We start from the raw sequence: 9264 nt of genomic DNA on the forward strand, positions 1-9264 counted from the left end.
CACAGCAACCTCCAACTCCTGGGCTCAAGCGAGTCTCCTGCCTCAGCCTCCCAAGTAGCTGGGACCACAGGCGCCCGCCACAACACCCAGCTATTTTTTCAGTTGCAGCTGTCATTGTTGTTTTGGCAGGCCAGGCTGAATTCGAACCCGCCACCTTAGGTGTATGTGGCTGGTGCCTTAGCCACTTGAGCCACTTTCTTTCTTTTAAGACAGGATCTCCATCTGTGGCCAGTGGCATCATCTTGGCTCACTGCAACCTCTAACTCCTGGGCTCAGGTGATCTTCTTCTTCAGCCTTCCAAGTAGCTGGGACTATAGGTACACACCACTCTACCTGGCTAGTTTTTCTATTTTTCATAGAGATGGGGTCTCCCTGTATTGCCCAGCTGGCCTCAAACTCCTAACCTCAAGTGATCTTCCTGCTTTGGCCTTCCAAAATGCTGGTTTAGAGGTGTGAGTTGCTGTGCCCAACCTAGTTATCCATTTCTGATACTCTATTTTTTCACTTCAATTATATTATGTCTACATTTCTGCTTAGTTGTTTAACAGTCACCAGTTCATGTTCCATAATTTAAGATTCTGGCTTCTCTAAATACCTAAAGACATTTTCAAAATGCTTCCATATTATTCTAATATTTTTAGTTCCTATATATAAATTATTACTCTTTTTCTTGGCACAAAGCTCATTTCTAAAAAATAAGAGTGACTTTTGATGGTGCTGCCATACATGTTATGTTTTGCGGAAACCAACCGTTGGAGAGAGTTTTAAGTTTGCCTTTATATGAGATTTAGAGAACTTAAGAATGTAAAACCAGTCTCTATATTGGCTCTGTGCTAGATGGTTACATACCTCAGAGGTAGAATTCCAAACCCCAATTCAAGTTAAGTTGAAGGCTTAGGATTCTACTTACAGTACGAGGTGAATGATTTAACTCTCATTGCTATGCCAGCAAGGATACAGATTTCCCAGTCCCCATTTATGGAGAGAACAGTGTGTTTCCAGTTCTTAGCTTCACAAAGTACGTCTAATTTTGGTGCCTAATACTGAACAAGGCCTGAGAACTCAGTTTCCATCTTGCAGCAAACAATAAATTCTTCAGACCCTAAGCAGTATTTATGCAGTCTTTTTTTCCCCTGCCCAACCATGGAACATTTGCCTTCAATGTCAGCTCACTGCTATAGGTTCATTCTTTATTCTTACATGTAGAAATGTCCCTTTCTTGCCTTCAAACATGGCTCAGTGTTTGCTTCAATTGTACTTAACCATTCTTCATTTTTAGAGGAGGAAAAGGAGATTCTGACATGTGACTAATCAATCATCCTAAACTGGAAGTTGATTCACTCTTCACCTTATACCTGTGTTAAAATTATTAGTCATCCATTGAGCACATACCACATATCAGGATCGGAACGAGGCCTGAACTTACTGCTCTCCTATTTCTACTTAATTCTCCAGCAATCCATGTTTTTTTAGCCCCTACAAAACTCACACCATCAGATTTGGTTTCCTTTAAGTTAACCTTCGAAAGCATTCAACAGAATTTATTAAATCATCACCATACAATGCTCTTAATGTTCTATCACCACTAAGTTTAAAGTCCTGAAGCTGGGGCGGCGCCTGTGGCTCCTAAAGGAGTGGGGCACCGACCCCATATGCCACAGGTGGTGGGTTCAAATCCAGCCCCAGACAAAAACTGCAAGAAAAATAAATAAATAAATAAAGTCCTGAAGCTATTAGATTTAAAAAAAAAAAAACTGAACGTGGGCAAAACCAAGAAAAATATCCAATTTGTCCTTTTCTCAATTTATTTTTATTTTTAATTTTTTTCGGACAGGGTCTCACTTTGTTGCCCTCAGTAGATTGCTGTGGTAACCTAGCTCACAGCAACCTCAAACTCTTGGGCTCCAGTGATCCCCTGCCTCAGCCTCTGAATACCTAGGACTACAGATGCCCACCACAATTTTGAGTTTCAAAAAGATGAATCCATTATATTTGTGTGGTTCTTCCAGGAGAAAAGTGTGAAAGAGTGTGTGTTATTAACCACAATTAAAACTCTGGTAGTAAAAGATCAGATCACAATACATTGTCAAGACAGACAAATCTAAAATAGATGGGATACATTTTATTCTAAATCAAGGCAATCTGGAAAAAAACTACATTTTATAGTCAGTAGTTAAGTTCAGCATTCTGATATATAAATTCTTTTGTTTTTAGCTCCTGGTTAAAATTTTGCTCCTATCAAATAAAGAATTTAGCCTGTATAATTAAAGATAATACCACCTGTCAAATCTACCTCACAGATAACCTGTAAGGATCAAATGAGAGAATATATGCCAAAAATATAATTAAAGACAAAGATTTGATTGTTATTTGATTGAAAGAACTTTATTTTTATGAAGTGATAGAGTAAAATAAAATATAAAAGTAATTTTAACAGTGTCTTCAGTAAGCATTCCTATAAAAACAACTTAAGGTAAAAACTAAACTTTGTCAAAATTAGAACTCAGGACACTTAAAGAGAGAAATAGACAGGAGGGCTTAATATGGGCTGGAGATGAAGACAAAATGGGAAAAAACATACCTAACTCTTTATATTATACAGATATGACAGAAGGAGAACTGTAAGGATAAGTGAAGTATAAGCATGAAACAAAAGAAGGTGGGGATTCTCATTCTGAATAAACAGGCAAATCAAACTGCTTACTGCAGAGTTTCTTGGATCCTGGACTATGCCTGTGGTTTCTCCACCTGGTGTGGCTGTTGTCAGTCACACTGCTTTGCCCTTTCCATGAGTAAACACTGGTGAAAGGAGGGGTTCTTGAACTGTAAAGCAATGGAATTCAGACTCTGGATGGTGTTTACAAACTGTTTGGGGACTGAAATGGTTAGCCACTTGCTGCTAGAGACTACTCTCTCTGGTCCACTACCTGGGGACATTGTCTATACCTGAGAAAGACTAAACCTCTTAGCACAAACACCCACAAGTTTTGCAGTCACACAGACTTGAGCTTGTATCTAGACTCAGACAATTATCAGTTTATAGAGTCAGCTGTGTCACCTGGGCAGTTCCCAAATAATCTCTGAATAGTCTAGGACATGTTTTTTACTGGTCTCTGACCAAAGAAGGAAAAGCTAGGACAATATCATAAGGTATTTTGTAATATTAAATGCAATCTCCTTGCTTTCATGTTGTAATTATCATCTTCCTACCTCAGAATGTCCTTTTTTAAAAGGAAAGAATGGGAATAGTAGATTGCAGGGTTTTGCAGGGTTTTTTCCCCTGAGACAAGGTCTCATTCTACCACCCATTCTAAAGTACAGTAGCATCATCCTAGTGCATAGCAACCTCAAACTCCTGGGCTCAAGAGATCCTCCCCAGTAACTGAGACTAATTTTTCTATTTGTTGTAGAGACGGGTTTCATCTTGCTCAAGCTGGTCTCACCTCCTGGCCTCCTGCCCTGGCCCCTAAAAGTGTTAGGATTAATGATGTGAGCCACTACACTCGGCCTGCAATAGTTTTTAATAAGTCTTTAACCTTGACAGAATTAAAAGCTGTGGATTTTATGTCTAGTCCTAATTTTTCCCCTACACACACATTTTTTTACTTGTCTACCAAGTCCAAAATTCTGGGAACCACTGACTTACACATCTCATTTTTCTCATCAGTAAAATGGGGCAGGGGAAAGTCTCTTTTGCAGAATTTTGTATAGTATGATATATACATACATAGTATCAAGCTCTTAGAACTTTATCATCATCACCATTATAGAGCCTGTCTACTTGCCTTGAAGATTTGTTTTTAATAAAGTCCACCCCCAGGTAGTCAAAGGGCAAGCTTGAGTCAAACAAACTGCACGGAATCAGATTTTGGCCTTATCATTTGCCGGCTCTGAGATGTTAAATTACAAGCTCATTAAGTTGCAGTTTTCTCATCACTCAAATGGGGATGATAAACAATAAGACCTACTAAATAAAGCTGTTTTAAGATTTAAATAATACATTTAAGATGTTTACCACAGTACCCTCCAGGTGATCTAAAAACATTAATTATAATCATTACTGGTGTTAGTAATAAGACTAACAATAAGACTAAGATTCAACGGTACCTTCTAAACACCTGCTAGTTTCTGCATCAACATCTTCCAATGCTGAAATCCACATTAAGAGGATAATCATGATTATTTATTTTGAATTTTTTCAAATTAAATCTCTAGGTCAAGAAGGACAATTTGGATGGCATATAGAGCCAGGCAACATTAAATGTCATCCTAAACAGAATGTATAGTAGAGAATCAATATGATATTTTTCATTACTTTTGAAATTTATACAAACTGTTCAAAGAAGGTATAATATGCAGCCATAAAATCAAAATGCTGACTTTCAAATAAAAAGTTAACTTCTAGTGAAATAGTTACTTTTTAACAAAAATCTTCTGTAATTTTTATGTAGCATTAACTCTGTCCCCCAACTTTAATCATCATTAAACAAATGAGTTATTTTGTTTTAAAATATGGCTCATTTGAAATTCACCAAAATAAATTAGAATTTTAGTTTAACTTAATAAACAAATTATGTAGGTAAAGCATAGGAGTTTTTAATTTACCAATGAGATTTACAAATGATAAATGGGTTTTTCCTTTATGAAGTTTTAATGTGGTCTCATAAATATATTAAAAGACAAAAGCATTCGTAAACATCTTCTAAAGATATGACTTGTACGTAAGCAGTTCTTCTGAGGAACAGCTATTAACCAAGGGTATGTTATTCTCAAGAGAATGAAGAACTTCTACAAAAGCAAAGTTCAACATTTCCTATTAATGCATGATGAAAGTTATATCAGCATTTCTGGACACTAACCCTAAGTTACAAAAACATAAAAGAGTCAGGCACAGAATACAAGTCAAAGTTGATTATTTAGAGGTCCAATATCTGAAGAGGGAGTTAAATGGTTTTTAATGTATTCTGCAAACTGCAACACAGCAATATATAATTAGATCAGTTAACATGAAAGATACATGGGTTATTCTCAGAAAACGACTGTTTCTTATCTTATAAAATATTACAAAATAAACTACAACTCAAAATTTATGAGTACAACATTGCAAAGAGCTTAACAATATGAATAGTGCTTAAGGAGCAAACAAGTCAAGGGGGTGGGGGGGCTCTGGGGGAGCTATTAAGTTAGACTACTTGAATCCAGGCTTTCTCTTCCCCTTCCTATGCCTTAGAGCATTGTGAACTGGAGGTAGTAACAGTACCAACCTCGCTTGTGAACTGGACATAGTAACAGTACCAACCTCGAAGGTTGAGAAAATCCAATAGTGATGTTTAGGTGCTTCTATTGTTATCATCAACTGCAATCTTAACAGAAAAATAACAATGCTATTAAATGTTTTGCTTAGAAGTGACTGACACATGTATCAGGAAGCTGAATACGGTACGATTTAACGTTTTGTAAGGAAGCACTTTGGTTGAGGTTTGTTATTTTGATCATGCTTCTCACTACAAGCAATATGAATTTTCTAAATTTATCTTCGGAACCAAAAAATAAAGTCAAGGCTAGGACCACAAATGTAACACCATATGCAGAGCGTCAAAGAAATACCTGCCAATCCTGATCCACAGATGCCATTTCATATGAACGGATAGAACTATTCCAATCTTAGAACTTTCTAGCCTGCAACAACTCTTTTAAAATGAGGAACAACACACACGCATCCTAATTCCTGTCGTTAACTCATCTCGGGTGAAAAGAATTTACTTGCCAACGGGGGTTTCGAGCACAACAACTGATCTTTAACGGGCGCGAAGGGGAAAGAAAGAGATGCTCGGGTTTGGAGGCCACCGGGCCTCACACCCAGACAGGAGGAGGTGCGCCCACTGCGAGCGGAGAAACCGGGGAATCGCGCGCTGGGAAGACCAGCGGACCGCGGAACTCAGGTCGCCGCGACCTAACTGGTCCCTCGCCCTCAGCAGGGACTCTGCAGGCCACTTCCCTTCACCCAGCCCCCATCCGCCAGGCAGACGCCAGTGCGGGCCGCACGCGGAGAGGCCCGCGCCAGTTCCCCTCCCGGAGCTCACGCACGGGTGCCGCCGAACCGGGGCGCCCCCGACCGCGCGCCACGCCCAGCCTTACCGGACGTCTCGGCCTGCGACAGGTGGGGATGCCGGCAAAAAAGGCCGCGCCCTGCCGCCAGCCCAGCGATGCTCAGCTCCTGCGCCGCCCGGCCCTCCCCTTCTTCCAGCTAGTCGGAGCCGGCACCAGCTCAGGCTCGCATAGGCGTGGGCGGCCTAACACGCGCTGAGGAAACCAGGAAAGCCGCTTAGTGAGGAGGGCTGGCTGGGAGGAGAGCCGCCGCGGCCCCATGGGCGGAGACGGACAGGCGCGCGGACCAATGGGGAGGCGGGAAGCCGGCCGGGGGCGGGGCCCTGCCTAGAGGCTGGGCGGCCCGGGCGCCGGGGTTCCTCCCGGTGGCGCCTTCCTCCGTCCGCTTCCTTGAGGTTGTTTTGAGGCTGGGCGCGTGCCCGTGTGGGCGCTTCTGAAGCTGTGGGAAGGGCCGCGCAGAGTAGAAGCTCGGAGAGACATCGCCCCACGAGAGATCCCGCGCTCCCTGCACGCCAGTGGCCGGCGGGGGCGTTGGGGTCGTGGCTGCGCCTTCGCGCGATAAGGGGGCCTGCGCAAGCGCGGAAGGGGCTCTGGCGGGACCCGCTCCGGGACAGCGCTGGCGTGAGGTCCGCCGTTTGTTTGGGTCCTGCGAGACCCGAGGAGGAAGGCGGAGAAGAGAGGGCGGAGGGAAGGCTTAAGACCTGGGTGCCGGGGCCGGAGAATGGAAAGGAGAGGGAGCGCCCAGGAAATACCAGGCTCCCGCACTTTGTGGACGCTTCATGTTTCTGAGCTGTGTTTGTGTGCGCAGGACTCACACTTCAGCAAAGTTCTTTGCCACTCTCCACAGTGGCTGGCACAGTTACTGGCCCGCGGGGAATCTACTAATCACCTCAACCGTCACACTCGCTATAAATAGATATTCAATGTTCTCTCTCAGAAAAACACTGGAACACTTAATTGTTTTGTCCTTGAAAGCAGCGGGGACCGTGCTTTCAAACAGATGTACTCCTTCACAGTTGTGATATTTCTTCACTCTTATTTCAGAAAATGTTATCATCCAAAATTCTTTACTGTAATCAAGTGTGTGTACTCTTAAAGCAAGGTATAGTAATGATAATTTAAATAATAAAGATGCAAGAGATTAAAAAAGAGAACAAGCAGATAAGAAAATAGAAAGTGAGGGAAAAGCAGGATAGACCTAAACTTTGGACAATTATCTGGTGCACCCACCCCACTCTGAACATGAAAGGGAGAGACATGTGAGGGATTACTGTGGTTAGATTACAATCGAGAGGTGCGGCTGCTATAATTAATAACCACTGCAGTAAAATTGAGGTTATAAACAAGCGTGACCTAAAGTAACTCTGCTTGCCAGAAACGTTCAAGATGTAGAGAGTTGAACGAAGGAAGCGTCAAACGTTGCAAGTGTCTTTAAACATTCTTCATTAGTGGAGGTGAAATTATTTTGCCTTTGAAAGACAGTTTGGGGGGAATCAGGAGGTGGATGGAGAAAGAGGAAATGTTGGTCAAAGGGTATGAAGTGTCAAGAGGAATAAGGTCTGGTGATCTATTGCACAGCGTAGTGACTATAGTTCATAATAATGTATATTGTGAAATTGCTAAGAGTGGATTTTAAATGTTCTCAACAAAAAAGAAATGATAAGCGTATGTGATAATGGATTATGTTGTAATCACCCCCACAATGTATGCAGGTATCCAAACATCACATTGTACCCCATGAATGTATGCAATTGTTAATTTTTTTTAAATGTTGTTAAAAAGGGAAGTTTTCTTACATTAAGACAATCCCAGGTTGAACAGTTGAGCTATCATGGATGGGATTTACTATGCTTAAATTGAGATTGATTCTTTCCTTATTAAATGAAATATCTGCTAATGTCAAGCAGTTTTGCTGGTCTGCTCTGATTTGCAGATTCCATCCCCTTAGCCACTTCCAGTGATTGGTCAAAGGCTTTCCAATTAAAAAAAAAAGATTTTCTGCTACTATACACACAGTATACAATATCTTATCTCTGGTCACTAAAATGTGTGTGAGGTTCTCCCATTCTCCAGCTGAGACCAACTGGGTGCCCTGTAATTTAATTCAATTCTGTTATTATCTGTTGGGAGATAGCATCACATCCCACAAGATGATCCTGTACTTCAGGTATCATTCGAAAGCCCCAGCTGGCCACTACCTCCTCTGGTTCAAGTAATGTGCTAGGATGCTTCACACAACTCAGGGAAACACTTTACTTACATTCACATTACAAAGGATACTATTTTTTTAATTAAATCATAGCTGTGTACATTAATACAGTCATGGGGTACAGTGTGCTGTTTTTATATACAATTTGAAATATCTTCATCAAACTGGTCAACATAGTCTTCATGTCATTTTCTTATTGTTAAGACATTTATATTCTACATTTAGAAAGATATACACATACCCATATAAGATGAACCATAGACGTGATCCCACCAATCACCCTCCCTCCACCTATCCTCCCCCCTCCCCTTCCTCTCCCCTTTCCCCATGTTCTTGGGCTATAATTGAGTTATAGCTTTCCTAAAAGTATCCAGTGTACTCAGCCCTACCATGAAACTAACTTATAGCTTTCCTATGAAAATAAGTAGCTTTCCTTATAGCTTTCCTATAGCTATAAGTTAGTTTCATGGTAGGGCTGAGTACATTGGATACTTTTTCTTCCATTCTTGAGATACTTTGCTAAGAAGAATATTTTCCAGTTCCATCCATGTAAACATGAAGGAGGTAAAGCCTCCATCCTTTTTTTTTTTTTTTTTTGAGACAGAGCCTCAAGCTGTCCCCCTGGGTAGAGTGCCATGGCATAGCTCACAGCAACCTCCAACTCCTGAGCTCAAGCGAGTCTCCTGCCTCTGCCTCCCAAGTTGCTGGGACCACAGGCACATGCCACAATGCCTGGCAATTTTTTTTTTTTTTGGTTGCACCCATCATTGGGGGTTGGGGGGCCGGGGCTGGATTCGAACCCACCACCTTAGGTGTATGTGGCTGGTGCCTTAGCCACTTGAGCCACAGGCGCCGAGCCGCCTCCATCCTTCTTTAGGGCTGCATAGTATTCCATGGTGTACATATACCACAATTTATTGATCCATTCATGGATCGATGGGCACTTG

At 41.7% G+C, this 9264-nt stretch overlaps 1 protein-coding gene across 1 annotated transcript in view; it reads right to left on the reverse strand.

Annotated features, from left to right (window-relative positions):
* The window catches only part of ME2 (malic enzyme 2), a 75681-nt gene extending 69342 nt beyond the window's left edge, over positions 1-6339 (reverse strand). Inside the window, exon 1 of the mRNA XM_003784702.2 lies at positions 6139-6339. The gene's annotated coding sequence lies outside the window, so the exon portion shown is untranslated. The remainder of the gene's footprint in view (positions 1-6138) is intronic.
* Positions 6340-9264: the final 2925 nt, after the last annotated feature.

The sequence above is a fragment of the Otolemur garnettii genome, unplaced genomic scaffold, assembly GCF_000181295.1.
Source record: "Otolemur garnettii isolate 467f Iridium unplaced genomic scaffold, OtoGar3 scaffold00012, whole genome shotgun sequence".
Taxonomy (NCBI): Eukaryota; Metazoa; Chordata; class Mammalia; order Primates; family Galagidae; genus Otolemur; species Otolemur garnettii.